General features: G+C 38.6%; 1 protein-coding gene across 1 annotated transcript in view; it reads left to right on the top strand.

Annotated features, from left to right (window-relative positions):
* The window catches only part of CHN1 (chimerin 1), a 222,921-nt gene that overhangs the window by 11,305 nt on the left and 184,631 nt on the right, over window positions 1-26,985 (top strand). The window contains exon 2 of the mRNA XM_036747207.1: window positions 4,073-4,128. The gene's annotated coding sequence lies outside the window, so the exon portion shown is untranslated. The remainder of the gene's footprint in view (window positions 1-4,072; window positions 4,129-26,985) is intronic.

Genomic DNA, 26,985 nt, shown 5'->3' with positions numbered 1-26,985 from the left:
AATGACTAAAGAACAATTAACCAAGGAGTTTATTGAATAGGGGATGGACAGACATAGTCTAATATGCACTTTGGAAGATCATTTTGATAGCTGAGTAGAGGACAGACTGGAGTGTGGAGACTCTTAAGGCAGAGAGGCCAACCATCAGGCTGTTTCTGAAGTCTTAGTGTGAGGTGAGCACCAAGGTGGTGGCAGTGTAAGGGGAAAGAAGGAAGTGTATTTATGTGAGAGATGTTGCGAAATAGAATCGACAGAACTTGGCAACTAAATGGATAAGTGAGAAAGAGATTTTGAAATCAACATGAGAAAAAAGAATCAAAATTCATTTCTATGTTCAAACACTGACCCTCTTACCACTCACAGGTTTATTTCTTGCCTACAACATGTGTTAATGTTATATTTTGAACTTGAATTGTTTAATCCCACAAGCATTTATGAAGCACCTAATATATACAAGGTACCCTTCTTAGCACTGGACATGATGGGGATGCAAAAACAAGACAAAAACCAAAAACAAAATTCCTGCCCTTGAGGAGTTCTACTGGAAAGAGACAACACGTTAAATAAGTAAATATAAAATATAATATAAATAATATACAAAATAATTTTTCAAAGGGGAGAGCATTTACAACAAGGAAGATCAGGAAAGGCTTCCTGTAGCAGGTGGCCCCCTGAGTTGAGCCTTGAAGATGAGGTTTCTAAGAAGAGAAAATGAATAGGTAGTGTATTCCAGGGGGCCTGGACAGCCCAGGCAAACTCTGTACAGAGGGACAAAGGTGAAGGATGGAATGCCAAGTTTGGGAAACAGCAACTAATCTAATTTGCTTGTAATGTAAAATTTGAGAAGGGGTTACGTGAAATAAATTTGGAAAGCTTGACTGCAGTCAGATGGGGAATGGCCTTAAATGCCAGGTTGAGGAGATTCTATTACATCCAAGAGGTTTAGCCAAAGGAGATTCTGAAACCATCGGAGTTACCTGATCAGACCTGTGATTTTGGAAGACTTGCATATTTTATACTTGGTAACATTTTATATCCGTGGTTAAGCCTGAGAAGTTAAAGGTCCCCACAGATGATCCAATTTCCTAGAGCCCCTTTCATTGCTGCTGAAGGAAACCTAGAGTTTCTCTGAACGCAAAGCTAAGCACAGTAGATCTGTGATGTCAATGTTTCTTTTTCTGTCCCACACGGTGGACAAGGTGATAAATTAGAGACATTTCATCATCCATCTCCCCGCCCTGCCTTTTAAGGCAATTGGGGTTAAGTGACGGTGCACATCTGAGGCAAGATTTGAATTCAGGTCCTCCTGACTCCAGATCTATCCACTGTACTACCTAGTCTTTTCTTAAGGGAGAGTAAAAGGCTATAATTTGTGTGTGAGGGTGGCTGGTGGTAGTGGGAGGGGGGAGCTATCATCTTCCTTGCCATCAGGATCAGACCTAGGCAAACTTATGAAGCAAGCAAAGTCTGGCTATAGGGAGTCTGGTCTTCCACCCTTCCTCTCACGTTTCTTTCCCTCATTGTTGACAGAAACAACTCTCCCCGACTCCCACCAGGAAGCTTAGTACATTCACGCTCCATTTCCTCACCCCCATCAAAACCTAAATATCTGATAAAAATCATTCAACAATGCGCTATCAATAGCAACTAGCTAGCATTTATCCTTTAAAACTGGCCAAGGTAAAGACCTTTACCTATGTTATCACGTGTGATGATTCTCATAACAACTCTGTGAATTAGGTACTTTTTTATCTCTGTTTTACAGATGAGAAAACTGAGGCTGAGTTACAGTTAGAGAGGTTATGTGATTTGCCCAGGATCCTATAGTTAATAAAAGTCCAACGCAAGATTTGAACTCAGGTCTTCCTGACTCCTAGTCTGGTGCTTTATCCACTAAACTGCCTAGCTGTCTATGATTAATAAAACTTAATGTATTTTTGATCCCAAATGTATTTGAATTTTAATGAGGACAGAATCAAAAGAATGCTTTTCTGATGTAGGATTCTAGTCATCTACAACTGTAGAGTCTTTCCCAGTCCTTCTGAATTCAATTCAATTGAACAGGTTAGTTCAATAAAGATTTATTTAATGAATGACTTCACAGAGTTCGTTAGAAAGTGCCTTGGCAGGTAAGAAATTTATTTCCTCTAAAAACTCTCAATTATCCAAATGAAGGTGAGTGACGTAAGAAGGGATGCAGCTAATACAAAGCAAATTCGTTTCCAAATCAATGGAATGTAGTCAGCGGTTGAAACTGTAAGATATTGGACATACAGATGAAATCTGAAAGATTTAATCAGTTACTTTTCAAATGTTTAGATAGATTATACATATGTATGTAATATTTCTTAGTGTTTAATAAAGTCAAAGATCTAGAGCTGAGAGGGACCTCAGAGGCCCTTCTTGTCGTTCTTCAGTCACGTCTGACTCTTTGTAACCCCATTTGGGGTTTTCTTGGTAAAGATACCAGAGTGGTTTGCCTTTCCTTCTTCAGCTAATTTTACAGATGAGGAAACTGAGGACAACAGAGTCAAGTGACTTGCCCCAGGTCACACAGCTAGTAAATGTCTGAGGCTGGATTTGAACTCAGGAAGATGAAGTCTTCCTGACTCCAAGCCAGGTGCTCTCTCCACAGCACCACATAGCTGCCCACAGATGAGGAAACCAAGGTCCAAGCAGTCTCAGTGGCTGGCCAAAGGTAATGTGGATAGTAAATATCAAAGGCAGAATTTGAACCCAGGCCCTCTGATTCTAAGGCCAGTGCTTGTTCCATTCTCCCATGCTATCTGAACAGTGTAGTACATAGATTTCAAAATAGTACATGCATTTCAAACCAAATATATGATATTAAGTAGGCAAAGCTGTGTGAGACACATGTGATAAGGAAAGTGAAATGTAACGTGCATTGGAGTGTACATACAGCCTTAGGTCTCACACTCAGCTCCCTACCTCTCCAGAACTACAGAATTTATCCTGGAATCATTGCAAATAATTTGCAAAGCTAATGAGCCACTTCCACATAGATATGAGTTGACTTCACTGTCCACGCCTTCTTTGAGTAGATTATTTCAGTGTTTGAGAGGTACTGGCTTCTTTAGTGTTTCCCTATCAGAAAGTTTTGATTTTTTTGATAGGAAGTTTTAGAACTCACAAGTTGTCATTATAAACTGGAGCAAAATCCAAGTAATCTGTTATTTTGATCGCTTTTACGCCACCTCCTTGGGCAGCTAGGTGGCGCAGTTGGATAGAACATTGGCCCTAGAGTCAGGAAAACTCATCTCCCAAGTTCAAATCTGTCCTCAGACGCTTACTAGCTGTGTGATCCTGGGCCAGTCACGTAACTCCGTGTGTGCCTCAGGTTCCTCATCTGTAAAATGAGCTGGAGGAGGAAATGAAAATCCACTCCAGTATCTCTGCCAAGAAAATGGGGTAATGAGGAGTTGAACCGAGCTGAAACACCCCAACAATACCTTCCCACCGTATTCTGCTGATTTTATTTTCAGGATTGATTTGGCTCATTCGGCAGGTATGTTTTCATCATTAATATTTATTGGTTCATATCAAGGCCCTAATTTATGCAATATGTTCAGAAACTTTTATTTCTTATGTTTGTTATGAAGACCCTAGACTCATCATCAGCCCAGATCTCTTTTAAGATAAAAGACCATTTGTAGAGCTTGTGATTTCTTTATTAGCATTTGGGTTATTAAACTCAGTTCAACATGGATCATTGCTTGATTGCTGCTATTTACTTATTCCATGCAAATTCCTAGTCAAGTGCTAGGGATTAACCTGAGGTACTTAGAGGGTAAGTGATTTACCCAGGATCTCTCAGCTAATGAGTTTCAGAGGAAGGATGAGAACCCAGTTCTCCCAGCACAGCCTTCTTTCCACTTTGCTAGGCTGCCTCTGCTTTATGTAGATCAAAATCTATATCTCCTCATTAATATGTCTGTACCACATTTCTCCCCGTATATCATCGAAAGTAGGGTTTTTTTAAAATCTCCGAGTATCCAGAAGTTTTATATGAAGAAGACAGATAACTTTTCTTTTCTTTTCTTTCTTTTCCTAGTATATCAGCTACAACAGGAAGCCCCCCACCCTCGAAGGATCACCTGTACATGTGAGGTGGGTGTCAGTTTCAGTCTTTGGGGAATTATCTAACTTTACTGTTAGGAAAACTGTAATTTAAACATATTTCTCTTGACATTCTTCTGATTTGACTACCACTTATCTATTAACTATTTGGATCAGAAAAGTAAAAAAATAAGGTGTAGTTTTAATTGAAGTTGGATGAAAAAAACGCTGCTCCTATGTTTAGGCACTTTGGGAAAAGTCTGTCCTTTAAAAAAAATCACTTCATTGTTGATTTAACAAATAGTGTCATTAAGCAATAATTGTAGAGTTATTAAATTAAATAAATGTTATTAGCATATTGCTATGCAGAGAAGGAAGGAATTCTTAGAAAGAATCTGTCATTTTGACATATGACTCAGAACAGTATTGTATGATCAGGGGCTTTAATAACATGTGTTTAGATCACAGAAAGAATTAAGTTACAGAATTACGCAGGGACTTTACTAGACCACTATTTAAAAGTCCAATTGCAATTTTCCTAAATAGAGTTATTCTTTCTTGCATAACAGAAATACAGTGGGATTGAAGTTTTTTGGGTTTTTTATTTTTACAGTTGAATGGAAAACATTTTCTCTATGGAAAAATTTGAGAGAGAAATAGCATATACATATAAGTAATGGGTACTTAGCTCTAGTTGAATGCCTTTCTTTGCTGCAGCACCATGATTCCATGTGATAAACTATTTTTATACATGGCAAAAACAAAAAAGATTTTTCCCTTAAAAAGTTCTTTCTTCCTCTATATTCCAACCAGGAACAACTTATCTGTACTGTTTATGGCAGTGAATTTCAACTCACCCCTTTGAAGAATCCAGAAATACTAAAAGGAAAATTTTCTTTCTTAAAGAAATCAGGAAATTAAAAATCAAAGCAGAAAAAAAACTCTATAGAGATGCTTAGTGTGACAGCGGATTTGCTGTGGAACTTTCTCATTGAACATCTTATGCCAACTGTACATAATTTCCATATCCTCTGCTGTGTATTTAAGTTGTCAAAGGGATTTTTTTCTAAGTGATCCCTAAGGTCTCTTCCAGCCCAGTCATTTTATGATTCTAATATTGGGACCAACGTTTTAATATTGTCCAGAGAGCTATGAACCTTGGTTTTCCTTTTTTTTTTTTTTTGATAATTACAACTTAAACTCTGTGCCTTTATAGTAACATAAATAATGTGTTTTCATTTCGTTCACTCACCTAACTTGGTGGTGAGTGTTACCACCATCCTCTACCCCAAAAGGATTAGAACTACTAGCGATTGTTGACATGTTTACTTTACAACTGAGTCTATAACACTGTATCGTTGACATCACCATATGGGGATATTCTGCAGTGTGCCCATCTCAATAGGTAAGGAAATCATCCTCACTGCAAAGATGAATTTCCCCTTGGTGAGAAGAAACTAGATACAGAAATCTCATAACCTTTCATGTCAATCACAGGTAATATGCCTAGAGTGACACTAAGTTTTTCGTGAGTCCCTTCTGCAAAGAGAACGTTTCTTAGAAGAAGTGGCATGCTGTTTTTTATCCCGTGTTGGATGCAGGAGAGGGTTATAGACGCTTACTAGTACTAGTGCTTGAAAGAGAAAAAATTCCGAAGGGATGGTAGCATTAAGAGTGTCTGTACATTGGCCTAATTTTAACAATTGACTTTGCTTTTTATGATGTCGTGGTTGTTCTTGTCACTACAGTGCCAGCACAGTACTTAGTACACATGGGCATCTGTCCAATGATAATTAGAATGGGACTCTATGTATGTAAAGGTGTTTAGGGGACAGTGTCACAGAGTAGATAGAAGGCTAGTCTTGGAGGTAGGAAGATGTGGGTTCAGACTCTGTCTCTGACATATGCTGGCTGTGTGCGCAACCATGGTTAACTCATGTAATTTCTCAGTGCCCCAGCTATAAGTTATAGAAGCATTATAAATCTGTGTATCTGTGTGTGTGTGTGTGTGTGTGTGTGTGTGTGTGTGTGTGTGTGTGTGTATGAGTGATGTCTACACTGGAAGTTCCATATCCCAATAAATAGAGTTTAAAGAGTTTAAAAGATTTTTTTGGTGGTGAGAATGCAATGAAAATCATGTATGGAAAATATTTTTTAATCATGAGGTCCTATAAAAATTATATTCTTGTATTAAATGTTGCATATAAATATAGTTTACAGTAATATGATAAACTTCATAGCTTGATAAGCTCACATAATTTATTTACACTGTTTTTGTTGTTCAGTTGTTTCAGTTGTGTCCAACTCTTATGACCCATTTGGGATTTTCTTGGCAAAGATACTGGAGTGGTTTGCCATTTTCTTAAGTGACTTGCCCATGGTCACGCAGCTAGTAAGTGTCTGAGGCCAGATTTGAACTCAGGAAGAGGAGTCTTCCTGACTCTAGGCCTGGCACCCTGGTGCCACTTAGCTGCCCAATTTGTTTATATAGGGGCTAGGAATAGGGAATAGACTTGAGGATTCATTGGTATGAGAATTTACCTCTACCAATCAATACCACTCAGTACCTTCTCTACAACTTAGAGTCTTATAGAACTTCCCAGGGGATTGAGAGATCCAGTGACTTGCTTAGAGTCACACAGCACATAGACAAGTAGAGGCAGGGCTTGAGGCCAGGTCTTCCTGCTTTTCAGGCAGATCTCTGTTCTCTATAGTAGATACTCAGCCTCCTCTTTATGTGTGTAGTGTTTGGATAAGTGGAATTTAGCTGCTGATATACACAAGTGAGTTATTTCATATTGTGTGGAAAAACAAACTATAGAATAAATACCATATATACATATTTACACATCAACTGATGAAATCAAAAGCTCAGACTAGTAATGAATAAAGAGTAAACGGATGACAGTGATGATAACCATTCATATTTACAAAGTTTTACCAAAAACTCTTCTCGTACCTCTCTGAGGATGGTAATGGAAAAAAATCAACTCCCATTTTACAGATAAAGACACTAAGTTTCAGAGAGATTGAGTAACAGCCCAAGACTGCATAGCTAGCAAGAGAGAGGCGCAGGATATTTACTGTTCATTGACTTTTTGTGAGCTGAAGTAGCATTGCTGACATCTTTATTATAATTTAATGGTTTTTTTTACTTCAGACCAAAAGCTGTACAAATGCTGCCCATGCATGGAAATACTGGCTCCAAATTGGGTGAAGCAATCCAACATCTCACCACTTCTTTTTTGGTGAATACATCTAATTCCTCTTGTACCTGACAGCTTTGCCAATGTTTGAAGACAGCTGTCAAAGATCTCCTAAGTCTATTTTTCCCTCCAGGATAAAATGTACTCAGTTCATCCAAGTAATTCTGTATGGCATGGTTTCTAGTCCTCTCTCTCTCTCATCATGGTGGTCACTTTAATCTGGATTTGATCCGGTTTGTCATGGCCTTTCCTAGAATGGGGCACACAGAATTAGTCCTGAAGATGTGATCTGACCAGGACATACCAGGACCTTTCCATGGTGTGGACATTATGGTTTGTTAATGAAGCCGAAGATCCTCTTAGCTTTTTGGGTTATTGTGGCACTTTGCCTTGTTCCATCTGTCTATCCAACTATCCATCCATCTATCCATCCATCCATCCATCATCAAACATTTATTATGTTTTTATTATAAGCCAGGCACTGTGCCAAGTTCAAGAGATACAAAAATAGGCAAAAGACAGACCCTTCCCTCATGGACCTTACAATCTAATGGATTATTCACTCGTAGTGAACTTGCCATCTACTAAAATCCTGGGTTGTTGCTTTTTCTCATTTGAGCTATCGTGATTGCCACATCGCCTTCTATCTGCCCCGTTCTATACATGTGCATCTGATTTTATTTTTTTAACCAAGTATAGGATTTTACATTAGGAAAGCTAGGTGACACTGGATAGAGCTCCAGGCCTAGAATCAGGAAGACCTGGATTCAAATCCGACCTCAGACACTTAATATCTGTGAGACCTCAGACACTTAATATCTGTGAGACCCTGGGCAAGTCACTTAACCTGTTTACCTCAGTTTCCTCATCTGTAAAATGATCTGGAGAAGGAAATGGCAAACCACTCCAGTATATTTGCCAACAAAACCCAAAATGATGTCACAAAGAGTCGGACATGACTGAAACAATTGCATAACAACAATAAAGGATTTTGTATTTGTCCTGATTTGATTCCATTTTATTAGATTTAACTCAGTGTTCTGGCCTGTCAGGTCATTTGGGAAGCCTCATTGTATTATGCACTGTATTAACCATCCCTCCCACCTTCACGTAACTTGTAAGTTTGATGGGTATGCTAATGATGCAGTTATCCACATAACATAAAAATGTTGAAGAGCATAAGGCCAAGGATAGATTCCTGGGCCACTCCAAGTAAGCACTAATTTATTATTAATTAATACTCCTTGATTCCGTACTGAGACCTAGTTTTGAATATTTTTATCTGTACCATCATTGAACCCACATAGCTCCATCTTGTGCAAAAGTCTATTGGGAGACACAATGCTGAGCCCAAATCTAGGTATACTATGCCTGCAGAATTCCCCTCATCTTCCAGTCTATTAGGATAAGAACTGGACTTGGGATTTCATTGGTATGAGGAACTCTCAGGTAAGGAAACTCCCTCTACCAATGCAGGTCAGCATCCTCTCTGCAACTTATAGTTTTATAGAACTGTCCAGAACTGAGAGGTTAACTGATTTGCCCAGGTCCACATGGCCTGTGTGTATGAAAGGCAAGACTTGCTGATTTTGAGGGCTGCTCTCTCTATGCACTAAACCAATCTGCTTCTTATGTTTTAAAAGCCTGTGACATCTAGTATTCCCAGGTAGTCTCTTATCCAAGTACTAACCAGGTCCAATCCTACTTTGCACCTGAGATCAGGCATGCCTAGGTTGCCACGGCTGTAGACTTCTAGTTTAATAAGTCAATCTAACCAGGAATGAAATTAGTCTGCATTGATTGTTTCTGATGAAGCAGTGCTGGCTCACAGGGATCATAGTTTCCATTACTTCATCATGCTTCTGAACTACCTATTTCTTTTTTTAGTCTTAGAGCAATTGCTAGTAGAAGAGTTACAAGTGGTTATAAATCAGTATATTCAACTGTTATTTGCAAAATACTTTGGCCCTTTGTTTGCGAGGTTCAAGGTGGCTAACTAGCAGGAAAACAACTGGAGGGAGAAGTGGAATAGGAAACCACTTTGTGATTCTAGGAAGTTAGACGTGGGCTTTTGGGGATTTAAGTTAAAACAAGAATAGGTGGTAATGTAAGCCTACAGATGTGTTAGAGAAAACAATGGTGAAAACCAAGGAGGAGAGAAGCCTATAAAAGAATACTAAAGCTTCCTAGTTTAAAAAGAAATTCAGAAACACAAAAGGATACTCTCTAGTGAGCCTGGATGATGTTTCCCTAAGGGGAAAACCACTGGAGACCAAGTAAAGCTCATAGAGGATTAAGGATAACAGCTTTTATGCAAAGTCCCTCATAGAGTTTGAAAATGATAACATTAAAAAAATCAGTCAGTCAATAAACATTTATTAAGTATTTACTCCGTGCCAGGTATTGAAATCAAGTTTTCTGTGTGTTTCTATTTCATTGGGAATATTACCTTGCATTTGAATAGAACTTTACACTTTTAGAGCACCTCGGATTATCATCATCATTATAGCTAGTTTTTGTATATTGCTTTTGAATTTGCCGAGGACTTTGCTCTTTTATTTCATTTGATGCTCACAACGACGATGGGGGGTAGGTACAATTACTATGACCATTTTACAGAGGAGGGAACTATGGATGAAATTATTTAACTCACCCAGGGACACATGGTAAGGGTCTGAAACAGGATTTGAACCCAGTTCTTCCTTCTAGCTAGTTAGAATTGTGATGAAATTATAGAAATATAGAGGGGCCAGTTGATGTATCTTCTGTAATGTTTAGGAGTTTAGATTCGATATGCTAGGCCATGACAATATTCCTGTAGGTGAAGAAACAACAGGATTTAGTGACCATTGGAATAGAGAGTCAGAGGTGTGTCCCAGTTCCTCCCTCTCGACGTGGGATCGGTTGCCAAGTCTTGTTGATTCTATCCTTCCAACACTTTTTTGCATCTATTTCAAAAGATTCCCTCCACTCACATTGCCTCTAAACTACTTCAGGCCATCATCTCCTCCTGCCTAGATTATTTTAAAACCCTCCTACTTGTCCTCTGTGCTTCTAGACTCTTTCTCTTTCCAACCCATCTTACAAACAGCTGCCAGATGGCGTTTCTAAAGTACAGATTGGCTGTGTCACACCTCCCCCTCCATACCCCCCATTCTGAAATTTTCCATTGCTCCTTATTACCTCTAGGATAAAACACAAAATCTCTGACCTGACATTGAATACCTTCCACTTTCTGGCTCCCCTTTACTTTTCCATATTATTCTCCCATCACTTGTCTCTACACACTCTGTTTTGGTTAAAATGGCCTGCTAGCTGTTCTCCATACGTGACCCTCCATTTCTGGCACTTTGTCTTTTCACAGATGGTCCTCCATGGCTAAATGCACTCTTTCTTCCTCTCCATCTCTTTAAAATCCCAGGCTCCCTTGAAGTACTACCTCCTGTATGTGGCCTTTATGCACCCAGTTGTTAACATTCCCTCTTAAAATTATCGTTCAGTTGCTTTTCAATTGTGTCCGACTTTTTGTGACCCCATTTTGGAGGTTTTCTTGGCAAAGATCCTAGAGTGGTTTGCCTTCTCCAGCTCATTTTACAGATGAGGAAACTGAGGCAAACAGGGTCACACAGCTTAGTAAGTGTCTGAGGCCAGATTTGAACTCAGGAAGATGAGTCTTGTTGACTCCACGCCCAGCATTCTATCCATTATTACTTTGTATTATTTTGCATATGCTTTGTATTCACTAATTGTTCACATGTTGCATCACCCCTTGTAGAACTTAAGCTCCTTGAGGGAAGATACTGATTCCCTTCTGTCTTTGTATTCCCAGCTCCTTGCAGAGTTCCTGAACATGGTGCCCACTTCATACTTTTTTTTTCCTTTTTTGATTTGGAACCAATTTTGTCATCAGTGTGAAGAATGGCCAGTGTATAAACTCCTTCCACAGATTCTGACCAACTTCTCCCTTAGAGAGAGTTAGCCACTACCAGAGAGAGTTGGCTGGAGCTCACAGACATAGAGCTGGTGTGTGTCAGGGGCAGGAATGCAATGCTGGTCCTTTTGATTCTAAGACCGACTTTCTATCCTCAATGCCAGGCTGCCTCTCTAAAAGTTTTTGTTAATTTAAATTGAATGGAAAAGTAGAAAGAGCACTTGATTGGGAGTCAGAGGGTAAGGGTTAAAATTTTAGCCTTTCTATTTACTTTTCAATCTCAGGTAGGTCATTTTCACATACTGGGCTTCTGCTTCCTCTTCTATAAATGAGGGAATTGGATTGTGTGCTCTCCAAGGTCTCTTCTTCTAAAGCCTGTGATTCTGTAGGAAGAAAGGGGCAGGGAGGAATCAATGTTCTGGTGTGTCTAGATAACAGTGATAATGGCAGTATTTGTACTAATAAAGAGATTGAGTTATGAGATTGAGTTTAAGAACATTTTCCTGACATAAATTTGTTGAATTTCACTTTTTAAAAAATTGTGTCTTTTTCTTCTAGTATTTGCATTGTATTACAGAGTTTTAGTGCAGTGGCTGAGGATGGTGTGGAATTAAGCCAAATCAAAAAGTAAAAATATATTCAATGACAAATCATGTGCTTCACCTTCCTCTTATGATCTAAGCTTTTACGCTGATGATAACTTCCTGCTCTGCTCCTTCTCAGCTGGGTTTCTATTATCGGCAGTGAGGCCACAAGGTGCAGCATCTTCTAGAAACTTGACTTGTTCAGCTGTCAAAACAAATTAGGAATTATTAGTAATGAAACACTGACGCCAAAACATCTAAGAGTAAGAGAAGGACATATGATATATGGTGAAGGGCCATGTGGCAAATGAGACAGTCTCTATTCTCTAAATTTCAGACAACCTTGCAGATTCACGTTGTGAAAGATAAAACAGAAATAAAGCACAGCTAAAGGTTTTTATTAAAGGACAATTTGAAAAAAAAGAATATAAATAACCCTTTCAAAGGTGTGAGGATATGCACTGTCATAGTTTAGAGTGGCTTTAGAAATCAAGCAACCATCAAAATGTCTTAAAATGATTTTGAAAAAGCATTTATATCATAATGCATATGTAGATACATATGCACATCTATGGGTACTGCAACTCCTCCTTAAAAACATGTTTAAAGATATTCTAGTAAATTTTTTTAAATCAGGAGGTGACTTTGAAATAGTTCATTTTAAAATACTTTATGAGCCAAGAGGACATATAAAAGGTGTTATTTCATGGTTCATTATATTTTTTGTTCTGCAGTCCAGTGTAAAATATGAAATCAAACTATGCTTCCTTTATACAATAGGCAACCTAATGTAATGTCACTAAGTCCAAGCTATTCGTTTGATACTACTCATTATCAAGAAGGAATATGTGGTAGGGAGAGCAAGAAACAAACATTTTATAATAATGTCTAGGGAAGAAGAATGTAAATCTGAATTTGTTGAGACGTCCATTTTTTCTCACTTCAGCCTTGATTTTAGTGTCAAGGTTTAGGCCTACAGGGTAATAGTCAAGGTGTAATTTTAACAGGTATGCTAGTGGACACCGATTGTTTGCCAATATGTACAACAGTTGCGGGGGGAAACACTATGTGTATATATATGTATACCATGTAAATATAAAAAATAAATATCTTTATGTACACATACACAATATTTCTCTTACATGCATACATAGGTATGTGGAGAGAAATTCCATATAGTAGAGATTTAATTGGATGTTGGGATAAGAGGGAAGTAAAAGGCTTTGAAATTTATGCCATCATTTCTGTTAGACAAATATGAGAATAGTAGGCTGTCTGACTCAGGGCCTTCTTCACTTGGAGGTCCCACCTGGAGCACCACATTCTCCCTTCCACCCATCTCCTAGGAATTCTGCCCTAGGGCCTCCTCTAGCTACCACCCCAGTCTTCTCTAACTGTAGTGCCTGATCTGGAACAAGACACCACTTTTTGACTTCTGCCTTAGATCCCTACCCCAGAGACTTTTCCAACACCAGGCTCAAGTGGTCACTTCTGGACAAGACCCAAATACCTAGTTCCTGGCTACTGTGACCTTCACAGCCCTCTGCAGCACCAGCCTCCCCCAGGAAAAGATCTCATCCAGCTTCTGTACCCCAATACTTTCTTCATAAAATAGTCTTCAGGCTATTTTATGGAGAACTCACACAAGGCAAGCACTCACATGGCGGTCAGAAGAAGCAATACAAGGACACTCTCAAGGTCTCTCTTAAGAACTTTGGAATTGATTGTGTGACATGGGAGACACTGGCACAGGACCATTCAGTATGGTGTGCCCACATCAGAGAAGGTGCTGTGCTCTATGAGTGAAGCAGAATTGAAGAAGTTCAAAAGAAACATGAGATGCGCAAATTTAGAGAATCCATCCAATTCACATGGACTATTTGTGCCCAACCTGTGGTAGAGCATTCTGAGCTCATATTGGTTGGATCAGCCTCAGCTGGACACACTGTAACTTGACTCTTAATACAGTGATGTCATTTTGGTCCTCTTCAAGAACAACAACCAAACTTTCTCCAGTGCAGGTCAGGTGCTGCTGTCTCCCGATAAGCTTCTATACCTCCTCCTACTTTTGCCTACAATGAAGTATATCTCCCAGGGCCTTACCAGACAGAATATCAACTGCTTGCCATAAGGATGGACTTTCAACAGCCTATTCATATCCTTTTCTCAAGGGACCTTTCTCTACCTGCTGATTTTCTGCCTGGCCTCATTCCTCAATAGCGTCATCTCCTACCTAACAGCTTCTCTCCTACCTACAAAATGCTCATGTTTTCCCATCCTTAAAAAAAGCTCAACCAAAAATTAATTAATTAATTATAATAATTAATATAATTATATACATTATACATAATTATAATAATATTATGTATAATTATGCATAATTATAATTAATATAATAATTATTAAATTTAATTTATATTTATTTAATCTTTCTATCTCACCTTTTGCAATATGCATATCAGTGACTCTGAACCCCTGTCTGCTACTGTACTAACCCCATTCTCTTTCCCTAAATGCCAGCTGTCTTATGTCCAGACACCTCAACCTAAGCCCCTACTCCTCCCTACCATATCTCCCAGTCCATATTTCCTTACCTATTCCATCTGGTAATCAACAAACTTGCTTTTATCCTAAAGCTCTTTTTCACTTCTTCCATCTTCTAGCACTTGCTAAGATCTGTCTCCCTGCTCATGGTACTGTTTCCTTTGCTGCCCTTTCTAGTACTGACCGCATGTTCCTTCATATCCTTGATGCACCACTCTTTGATCTGCAGTGGCACATCCAAACTCTTTCCTCTATCACCACCACTCAGCACCTGTCCTTTGAGGTTCATGTTTTCCAAATGTGCTACTCAAGCCCTATCATGGTAGCCGTTATCTAATGACCCCCAGGAGTTTTCTTTCTTTCCTCAGTGAATTCAGTTCCTGGTTCACAATCTTTTTCTCTTCCCCTATTTCTGACTTGTATTAGAAGACTTCGTTAAACGTAATGATCCTCCCTTAAATATCCTAACTTCCCAGTTTCTAAACTTAATCAGTTCGTATGACCTACCCTTCCACTCTACCTCAGCTACATACAAGGTCATTCCTTGCTTTTGCCATGACTTGCAGATGTTCTGCTTCTATGCTTATAAGTTCGGAGATTCCTTTATCTGATTATAATCTTTTATCATTCCATTTTTCACTCTACCATGTGCCACCTAACCTTGTTCTTCATCCTCACTTCCGTTCCTTCCACTATTCAAATCTACACTATACTCTTGAATCTCTCACCACTTTCCTTGATCAGGTTTTGTCAACCCCGGCCCTGAATTATTCCTACCACCTACTTCATTCATTCTTATTCATATGATGACGAATAGAAGTGGGTGAGATCAGAAAGTCATTAAGATCTCAGTGCAGTGGGTCCTCACAGCAGCAAGGCAAATCTTTGTACTCTGCTTCAATATCCCACTCTCCATGTGTTTTTTTTACTCCCCTGTCTTTCCTCAAACCTACAAGAATAGAACAACCTCCAACCCCTCTGCTGAAGACCTAACCTAATACTTCGTATTCAAAATTTAGACTATTCACTGAAAGTTCCTTCTTCTTAATTCCTCCCTATCTCACATTATTCAGATATTTCCCCCCCCCCCACCCAGTCTCCTCTTTCCATCTTTAAAGAAGATGTGGTACTTATTACCAAGTCAGCACTTCTACATGTACCCCTGATTGTACCCCCTCCCATTCCCCCCACACTATCCTCTTATCACTTATTATTTTTCTTTATATCACTTTATTATTTATTCTATATCACTTTATTATTTATCCACTTATCACTTATTATATTATCTTAATCACTTATCTTAAATTTCTCATTTTTCTTTATATCACTTTATTATTTATTCTATGTCATTTTATTATTTATCCACTTATCACTTATTATTATATTATCTTAATCACTTATCTTAAATTTCTCCCTGTCTACTAGATGCTTCTCTCCTACCTACAACATGCCCATGTTTGCCCATCCTTAAAAAAACAAAACACGACAACAAAAAACACCTCATTGAATCTTGCCATCTCTTCCCCCCTCCAGGAATCATTTCATATTCTCGCCTTTTCAGCTAAGCTCCTGGAGAAAAGCATCCGCACTAGGTACCTTCACTTCCTGTCTGACTTTCATCTAAAAGCTTTGCAATTTGGCTTTCAGTCTTATCATTCAATTGAAACTGTCCTCTCCAAAGTTACCAAATGATATCTTAATTGTAAAATCTAATGGGCTTTTCTCAATACTCATCCTTTTTTACCTTTCTACATTGTTTGACACTATTCTCCTCCTGGATGCTGTCTTCTATGTGGATCTTTGTGACACCAACAGCTCCTTCTAAGTTTCCTTTTTCTGAATTTTTATCCATGCCGTGCTAACAAACTGCGGGTGACGCCCAAGGCTCTGTCTTGGATCCACTTCTCTTTTCCCCCTATACTATCTCATTAAGTGATCTCATCAATTTCCATGGATACAATTATTAGCTCTAAGTAAATGATTCCCAGATCGATAGATCTAACCCTAGTCTCTCTCCTGAGCTACATTCATGCATTACCAACTGCCTCTTCAACATCTGGAACTGGATTGAAGTTTGCTTCCTGTACATCTTAGATCAAAGTGAGTCAGTCAAATACTTAAACCTTGCTTTGGCTCAGCTCTTTTGGCTTTTTCCTCTATGAAGGCCTGCCAACATTTTTTCTCACTGGCTAGAACACAAAGCAAAGCTATGTAGCATGAGCTGCTGTGGCTTTTAAAAATTAGAATCATAGGTGGAATTGGATGTCCAATAGACATCTCAAATGTAACATGCCCCAAACAGAACTCATGTGGTTTTTTTCCCCCTTCAAGTAATTCCTTCTTCCAAACTTCTCTTTATTATCAAGAGTACCACCCTCTCTCCAGTCACCCAGGCTTGCAACGCGATGTCATTCAGTGCCTCACTCTCATTCATCCCACCTGATTGAATCACATTTTTCACATATATCTCCTTCTCTCCACCCATTGAACCATTTCCCTAGTTAAGGATCTTATTACCTCTCTCCTGGACTATTTCAATAGCCTTCTAGTTGTCTCTCTACCTCAAGTCTCCAATCCATCCTCCAGTCATCTGTCAAAGTGATTCCTAAATCATCAATCTATTGATTTCGCTTCTCCCCACCTCTACTCAGTAAAGTCTAGAGGCTCCTTATTACCCCCAGGATCAAATACAAAGTTTTCTCTTTGCCATTTAAAGCTCATCATAACCTGACCCTGACCAACCTTTCCGGCCTTCCTACATTTTACTCCTTGCACATACTCTCCATGCACCATATATGCTATAATATATCTGTTCTTGTCTCCTTGCTATTCCTTTTACACACACCGTTCAATCTTCCATCTCTCTGCTTTTGTACCAGCCACCTCTCCCAGGCTTGGAATGCTCCCACTCTACCTCTGCCTCTTAGTTTCTCTATTTTCTTTCCAGTCTTGGCTCAAATTCTACCTTCTGTAGAAGGCCTTTCTTGGTCTCCCTTGCTGCTAGTATCTTTACCTTTAGATTTCCTCCTAACTTGTATATACTGAATTACTTACACTTTGTCTTCTCCATTAGAATGTCCTTGAGGGTAACTTTTTTTGGTATCCCCAGTGCTTAGGTTGGTGCCTGGCACAAAGTAAAATCTTAATTAGTGTTTTTATTGAGTGATTGGTTGAGCTGTTTCAAAGGAAAGGGAACAAACTGAGCCTTTCTCTCTTTTCTCTGAAGCTTTCCGGTCAAGTGTTTATTATAACAATTTTCGTTGTGTGTGTCCAGGACAAATAAAAGGACTAAAAAACCCAAGTCAATGCCACTTGTGTGTAATAAGAGATGTAAGGAAAGTTACAAGTTTTATGTGAGATTCTAATCATGATTGTAGCATGGATTTGGATGTTTTTCAAACTCATTTTAAATTGCCCATTCATTCAACAGAATTAATAATGTTAGTTGAATAAATGTCTCTATTTTAAGATACCCCACCCCCCTCCCAAGATTTGGTTAGAAAAAAGTCAGTGCCTTCATATCATTTATTTTTCAACATGTAAGGTGATCCTCTTATAAATAAAGTAACAAAAAGGGATGTGTTGATATTTGTATGAGGTATAGGTGTTCTCATTCCTTCTGTGATGGACGCCTCTTATATCCTGGTGGGTGGAGTAATAAGGGCTGTCCCTCTAGTTTCGTGAATTTGTTTTAACGAACATATAATACTGGTAGAAAGTCACATTTTCTTGTTGTCCAAGCACAGAAGTAAGAGAGCAGTTGTTTGTAATTCTGCACTAATTGTTGCTGGGTGGCAAGTTAGCCTCTCAGCCCTTCTTCCATCTCATCATCCTATTCCATAAAACTAATCATACTCAGGTATCTCCTGGGTGTTGTGAATGTTCATTACTTAAGGTCCATGATAAGATCTGGATATTTTATAAGAGTGCTATGCATTATTACTGTTATCTGAGGTCAGGATTTTTTTTCTTCTTCAAACAAAAGTAGCATTCAAAAGCTTATTTGAATGGATCTTTCAGCTTTGTTTTAAAAACCTCATATAGGCAATTCTATTGCTGCTTTGCCTTAATATCTTGACATAGGGGTATAACTAGAGAGTTGGGGCCTCCCAAGATAACGTTTTGGAAAGGACTCATTTTGTCTGGTATTAATTGTAAAATAAAAGATGCCTACTGCCCTCCTTTTCCCTAGCCCAAGGAAGTGGTCATGTAGATGAGAGTTACACCTTTGGAGGAAGAAGGAGTGAGGCACACCTAGGTTCCTCTGTTGTCTTCCACTTTTTACTCACATAGGTAAGGCATAGGCTAATGAGTAATTAACCACTCCCCCACCAAAAACCAAAAAAAAAATTGGTATTTATCAAATGATTGCTTACGATTCTTGGTATCTTAGAAACTTAGAAGGTTTCACTGTAGGGACATTCCATGAAAAGGCAATTATGGGGTCTTATTTTGATAATGTGATAACCTCTAAATATACCTTGTTGAATCAGCAAAATTTGCTGATTGTCAAGGGGTTATTATTCTCAGCTTGTAGGGCTTTATTCCTTTGGTCTTTATGGGAAAAGGCTGTGAAATAAAGCAAGCTAGATTCTCCTTCCTAGAGATGTAAAAGCTACCAGGGTAGCCATGACAGTGTGAGGGGAGGAAAAGCTAGAAAGCAGTTATTTTGTAGTTAACTAAAAGGTTAGCCTTGAGTAAATGAGGACCTTGAATAAGTCATTATCTTCTAGTTCTAAATATCCTTATCTGTAAAATAAGGGGTTGGCCTAAAGAGAGCTGTAAGGCCCTTTGCTGCAGCCCTAATATTCTGCAATTCATACATTTATTCAATAAGCATTTATTAAGTTTACTTTTATTTATTAACCTACTATATGCCAAGCATATATGGTTCCAAATCTTATATATAAGATCTTCTTCACCATTTTAGCATTCCAATTTCAGATTATTGTCTATTTTAAAACTTGTTTCTTATTTACCTACTGAGGTTTAGCAGTGGACATTTTCAACTGATTTCCAACGTCCACACGGACATTTTCCACAGTTCCAGTGGGTCAAGAAGCATTTATTAATCACCTGTTATATGTCAGGCACTGTGCAAAGTGCTGGGAATACAAAGAAAGGCAAAGACTGTCCCTACTCTCAAGAAACTCGTGAAAAAGGGAGCAAACCAGAATATCTAAGTCAGAACGTAGCCCCTGACAAAGAGTAAATTTAGACTAGTTTGTCTTCACATAATGGCAGCAAATAATTTATATTAAGATACTCAGGGCATTTGGCATTCCAGACTATGGTTCTGATTTTTAAAAGCCAGAGCAGCTCATGCTCTACAGCTTTGCTTTGTTTTCTAGCCAGTGAGAAGAATTTTGGCGGACTTTCCTAGAAGAAAAAACCAAAAGACTTGAGCCAGAGCAAGGCTTAAGTGTTTACTGACCCACTTTGCTGTATAATGTACAGGAAGCAAACTTCAAGTGTGTCGTTTTCTTTTCTTTCATTGAACCATTTTAAGGGATAAAATCCTCCCAACTCAAAACTTCATAATTCAAAATAAATTTATGTACATATATATCATCTATTTATCTTTATATGTACTATATATATGTGTGTGTGTACCTACACATTATATACATTTACTGTTTCAACAACATTCATGGGAGGAGAAAAAAATCAAAATTTGTGATCTGTTGTATTTTTTGTACCTGATAGCTTTCAAATTTCTCGTGACTGGAGAATCACTTTTATATTAGAGAAAGGTACGAGGGAAGGGAACAGATATAGAAGTACAATGTGCCAGGCTCTGAAATAAGTACTTTATAAGCATTATCTCATTTGATATTAAACAATTTACCTTTATTTCACTGGCAAAGGGTACAAGGAACAAGTTTTGGATAATAGATTTAGAGCTGGAAAGAACCTTGGAGATCATCTCATGCTGTCCCCCTCCTTTTATAGACAAAGAAACTGTCCAGAAGACTTTAAATGGCTTGTTCAAAGTCATGTAGGTGGTAAATGGCAGAGGTGGGATTATACACACACATACACACACACACAAACACATATACATATGATACATGGATACAAATAGAGGATGTTTCATAAGTCTTAGTGAGTTATTATAGCTTAAAACTGCCCTAAAACTTTTGGGACACACACAGAGCTATGTAGATAGATGTAGATATGGATACAGATACAGATATAGCTATAAATATGGATATAGATCAGTGTGTGGAGAGAGACAGAGAGATAGTAGAGGGGCAGGCAGTGAATTTTGTGATTATTAAGATTTATAGTGGCATACATCTATTGTTCTTAGACTAGTATCTGGGGCTATAAAAAATAGTAAGTGATAACATTTTTTTAATTAAAAAAATCTCGCCAGGAGAGAAAGAGAGCTACAGTGGAAAGTATTGTTTTGTTCTTTGTTGGTTAGTGGTTGGTTGGTTGGTTGGTTGGTTGTTGTCCTTTGTTCTTGAAGAGGACCAAAATGACACCACTATGCAAGAGTCAAGTTTCAGTGTGTCTGACTGTGCCTGATCAGACCAATATGAGCTCAGAATGCTCTACCACAGGTCAAGCACAAATAGTCTGTGTGAACGTTTGGGATGGATACTCTAAATTTGCACATCCTGCATTTCCTTTGAGCTGTTTCAATTCTGCTTTGCTCATAGAGCACAACACTTTCTCTGATGTGGGCATGCCATGCCGAGTGGTCCTGTGCCAGTGTCTCCCATGTCACACAATCAATTCCAAAGTTCTTGAGAGAGACCTTGAGAGTGGCCTTGTATCGCTTCTTCTGACCACCATGTGAATGCTTGCCCTATGTGAGTTCTCCACAAAATAGTCTTTTTGGCAAGCGTGCATTTTGCATTCAAACAATGTGGCCAGCCCATTGGAGTTGTACTCGCTGAAGCAGAGTTTGAATGCTTGGCAGTTTAGTTCAAGTGAGGACCTCAGTGTCTGTTACCTTATCCTTCCTTTTGTACACATATGCCTACCACTCAGGACAGTGACTGATACATGGTAGGAGCTTAATAAATGCTTATTGATTGACTGATGGAGGATGTGGGTTCAAATACCCACTCTGACACATTACCTGTATGACCCTCGGGCAAGTTACTTAACCTCTCTGGGTCTCGGTTTCCTCATCTGTAAAATGAGGAATTAGAACTAGATGGTCTCTTAAGGTATCTTACAGCTAAATCTGTGACCTTGGCCAAACTTATGCACGTTTTCAGACATTCTGAAAGTCATCCTAGAAATGTAAACAAGAATTTTCTTAGACCTAGCTCAACACAAAAAGGCAACTACCTGACTTTACCATTCTTTACAACAGAAATATAAGGTGAGGTTGCTAATTGTCCTTTCACTTGTGATTAGGTTAGTACTGCTGGAAGCAAGAGAGAAATATATGTGTTGTATTCAGAAGTTGGATAATTTTCTAAGCTCAGCTTTTTTAAATGACATTTCCGCCATTAGGTAGAAATGAAGAATCAACATTTTTTCCCCCGCCTGATTCTTTTGGACTATAGCCATAAAATAGTGTTCCCTCGCTAAATAAAATAGCAAGAAAGCTGATTCTACAACATTCACAGGAGGGGGGAAATCAATATTTATGATATATTTTATTGTTTTTACCTCCTGGCTTTCAAATTGCTAGTGGCTAGAGAAGCAATTTTAAATTAAACAAGTTACCTTTGTTTCTCTGACGGAATAGGGTACATGGAGCAGGACTGCAAGAGCCTTTTTGTGGATGACACGTTTAGTTCTGTAAGGGAACTTAGAGATCGTCTGGTCCGACCCCATTATGTTATGGATGAGAAAACAACTTGTGGCAGTAAATGACTTGTCCAGAAGCTTATGGTTATTAAATGGCAGAGATGAGATTCCAACCCAGGTTCACCCAATTTAATCAAGTACTTATTGAGCACCTACTATGCACCAGGCACTGTGCTAGACATCAGGAAGCATAAAGACAAAACAGAAAGAGTTCCTGCCCTCAGGGAGTTTACATTCTATTGGGTGAATCAAGATATACATAAGTAAGCATATACCAATAGATGAAAAATAAATACAAGGTGATTTTGAGAGGGAGGACACTCAAGGTTGGGGTGGGGGTAGATTAGGGAGGGCTTTAAGTACAATGTAATGCCTGAGCTGAGTTTTGAAGGAAACACAGGATTCGAGGAGTTGGAGGTGAGGAGTGAATCCATTCCAGATATGGGGGACAGCCACTGTAAAGGCATGGAGACTGGAGATCAAACGTCCCCACTCTCAATCCATTGGTCTTTCCACTATTTGAGGTGCTACCATCTTACCATTATGTTGATAAAAAAAATATCTAACATGTGAAGGTAAATAATGAAATACATAAGACCTTATAGTAAAGTGTTGTGACATGGTGCTCATGGTTATTGAGCTTCCAGGATGTCCTAATGATGTCCACATAGTTCTGATCCTTGGAATGGGGACATTTATATTCTATATAAATATGCATGACCCATAAGCTTTGAACTCAGGAACACGTGCTTTCAAGTACTGTATCTCCTACATACTAATGTAAGACTCTCAACAAGCCTCTTAACTAAGCTTGTACATAATAGTACTTTGCAAACCTTAGAGGGTTATTTGTTGTTGTTTAGTCATTTTCATTCATGTCCAACTCTTCATGACACTTTTTGGGGTTTTCTTGTCAAAAATACTGGAGTGGTTTTACCATTTCCTTCTCCAGCTCATTTTATGGAAGGGGAAACTGAAGCAAATAGGGTTAAGTGACTTGCCCAAGGTCACACAGCCAGTTGGTGTCTGGGTCTACATTTGAACTCAGGTCTTCCTGACTCCAGGCCTGGTACTCTTTCCACCTTTCAGGGCAGGTAGCCCTCTAAGACTGTAACTCCGATATGAATTGCCAATCTATATGGAGTAAGATTTCTCTCTCCACCCCAGGAGTTCCCTACAGAGATGAAATCATTTGTGTGGATGTCTTCCTTCACAAATGACACATGACACCAAACACAGATTATTGCTCCCTCCCACATGTGGTTTAAAATACTGTGATCACATTTTGATATTTATCTTGAGATTTTTGCTCTTCCTTTAAATAATAGCTTAAAATTCAACAACACTTTAGGGTTTACCAAGTGTTTTCCCTTGATTGTATAGTTGATAAGTATTTTTCTAGGGATACAATTCCAGATTTCCTGAAATTCAATATTTTGTCATGCTTCAGTGTTCCTGTTCTGTTTTTTTTTGTTTGTATATTCTATTTTTCTTTGATATAAACACTATGAGAAGCTTCAAAAATGCTTATTCAACCTAATTACTAATTTAAAATCAGTTTTATTTAAAGTCACATTATTACCTTAGACCAGTTCATTTTTAAACGGTCCATTTGGCAAAGTATGAGTTGTTTCTGTCTCGTAATCAGACACACACATACACACACACACACACACACACACACACACACACACATTCCAAGAATGTGTTCATGCAAGCCCAATTTAATTTCCTCCATTGTACGGACCATTAAACTTCTATTGTAATATATTTGCACATGTAATTATAAAAGATAAGTAAAATGATTTAGGAGCATTAAGAATCACTTCAATACTGCTGAACAACCTTTTAAGCCGATTATCTATCAGTAACACTAACTTGTATTGCCTATACTTATGGAAAGACTGTCCTGAATCATTACTCAATTCATGACTTCTTAGACTTCATCAGCAAAACATTTAAATACCAGCTAGACAAGGGAGAAAAAGAATTAGTTGCAATTTAATTTTGTTTGACATTTCCATTATAACATGCAGAGAAGATGAAACCAAGACTGGGTGTTATTTTGAGTGTTGCCTTTCTCTTCGAGGCCTACATTAAAGCCATTGTTTCCACCTCCATAGAATACTATGCTTTCTGATGGACCCTCTGTGTTGCTATCTTTTGGGTGAAGTCAAATCATTCTTTAAGAATGCTGAACCAAAGAAGATTTGGCTTTGAAAGATGAGTTTAGACCCCAGTGAAAAATGTAGTATATTCTTAAGCCTTTTGGTAGAAGTCTTTTATGGTCTTTGAGGGAGCCATAAACCAGGGATAGATCAAGATATGCAGGTAGATCTCTAGAGGTTAAAAGGCTGTGATATCCCCTTCCTGGCTTCTTTCAAAGACTTTACTGTTAGCTTTTTCCACAAATATTCTCCCTAATTAGGACCTTCAGGATCAGTACTTACTCGTCACCCTTCATAAACTCAGTCCTGTAGAAAAATGAAATTTAATTGCTCCCCACAAAAGTTTGGGGATCCATATTGTCAAGTTTATTGGGGTCTACTGTTTGAAGGAGAGAGTGGATTATCTTCTTTCTTTTTATTCTTCTGTGAATCAGTCAACCAACAAACATTTGGGTTTTTTTAAACATTCATTTTTTAATTTTAAAGTTCCAAATTTTTTCCCTCCCACCAGCGTCTCCCTCATCCATTGAGAAGACAAGTGCTTTGATATCCATTATACATATGAAGTCATGCAAAACATATTTTCATTTTGCCATGTTGCGAAAAAGCAAGAAAAATAAAGATACCAACAAACATTTGTTAAGCACCAACTATATTCACTGGGCTAGATGCTGGAGATACAAAGAAAGGCAAAAGCAATACCTACCCTCAAGAAGCTTGTATTCTAATAGGTTGTCCTCATTGAGATGGAGAACATTAAATAATAGTTTGTCAGGCAACATTGCAATACTTTCTCATGTAGTATTTGAGGCCTAGAATTATGAAGAAGTCAAAAGAATATCTATCCCTTAATGGATTTTCAGGGCTTCTTGAAATTTAAGAGTTGAGCTTGCTTTCATTTATTTATTTGCTTATTTGTTTGTTTATCTCTCTATCAATTCATCTATTTATCTGCTTATTCATTTGTGTGGTTTTTTTGCTTTACCTCCCAAAGTGTAGGTGAATGTCATCCAGAGCTATGTGGCTTCTGGGTACAGCCTTACCCCACATCTGAGTTGCCTACATCTAAAAATAGCCCAGACATATGTGGCTGTTGGGAAAACTAGCTTATTTATTTACAGCCAGTGTTAAGAGGAGGGAGATAATGGAATAGGGCCAAATCAGGTGAGATTTACCTTGGGAAGACTATAAATAGCCTGACTGCAACCTCCACAGGCAACAGAAGACAGAGGAATTGGTAAAGCAACCAGAGATCTTGGGTTTTCTTGGACAAGATCAGCATTTAATGGCCTTTGGGCAGGTGCCCCAGGAAAATCCAGGGCATGTGGGTCTTTTCCTTTAGAAACTAAGGGAAGCCCCCAAATTTAGTTAGTCTGAAAAAGGAACTCATTATCTTCTCTCCAAAAACTGACCTTCCTCTTAGGATCCCAGGTTTCATTTAAGATTCACCTCAAATGCTTCTTTTTCTCTCTGTCTCTGTCTCTCTCTGTCTCTGTCTCTTTCTGTCTCTCTATCATGTCTGTCTGTCTATCTATCTATCTGTATCATCTATCTATCTGTCTGTCCGTCTGTCCATCAGTCTGTCTGTCTATCTATCTATCTATCTATCTATATACATATATATGTATGTATGTATACACATATAATTATAGGAAGTGCTTAATTACTTTATGGATTCGCATATCTAACACAAACAGATGACACAACTTTGGGGATTTTTCCTACTTAAGATTAACTATGAGAAGACAGTTAACTGCTAGTCATGGTGCTGCAATGGTTTGTCATTGGCAATCCTTCTTATAATGGAAAAACACTCTTCTACAACTGGTTTAGCAGTTGAGTAGTTGAAGTAAGAAGGACATCCCCACCTCCCCCACAGCACAGGAGACCAGCACTTCTCTGCAGGAACACTTGAGATAAGAGGGCCTCCCTCCCACCTCTCCACTTCCCTCCTGACAGAAGGTATAAAGATGGCAGCTGTAGATGACTGTCAAGAAGTGGTGTGTGCCACTTTGTGCCAGGTCTATCTACCTGCCTAGGGGGCCAAGACTCCTCTGTGAGAACACTTGAGGTAAGAGGACCTCCCTCCCACCTCCCTAACTCCCCCTGCCTAGGGGAATAGAACTCCTCTGTAGGAAGCTCTTTTCTTAGTCTTTCCTTTAGCTAACATACCTGTGATGCTCATTGGGGGCAGTAGTGGACACACTGGATACTATATCCCAGACTCCTCTGTTTGACTCATATGGCTCTTCACAACATGGCCTCTTCTATCTTTCCAGGCTTTTTACATATTATTGCCCTTTGTGAACTCTATGGTTCAGTCAGACTGGCCTACCTGCTTTCTTTACACATGATGCTTATCCCCCAGGCAGCTCCTGTCTCCATGTCTTTGTACTGATTATCTCACATTTCTGGAATACTTTCCTTCTTAACCTCTGCTTTCACACAGAAACCATTTCAAATTCAACATGTCTGAAAAAGGAACTCATTATCTTCTCTCCAAAACCTGACCTTCCTCTTAGGATCCCAGGCTTCATTTAAGATTCACCTCAAATGCTTCTTTTTCTCTCTGTCTCTCTATCATGTCTGTCTATCTATCTATCTATATCATCTATCTATCTATCTATCTGTCTGTCCGTCTGTCCATCAGTCTGTCTGTCTATCTATTGATCAATCTGTCTATCTGTATCTATCTATCT

The sequence above is a fragment of the Trichosurus vulpecula genome, chromosome 2 (assembly GCF_011100635.1).
Source record: "Trichosurus vulpecula isolate mTriVul1 chromosome 2, mTriVul1.pri, whole genome shotgun sequence".
NCBI classification, from domain to species: Eukaryota; Metazoa; Chordata; class Mammalia; order Diprotodontia; family Phalangeridae; genus Trichosurus; species Trichosurus vulpecula.
This window is presented reverse-complemented; position numbering and strand designations above follow the sequence as displayed.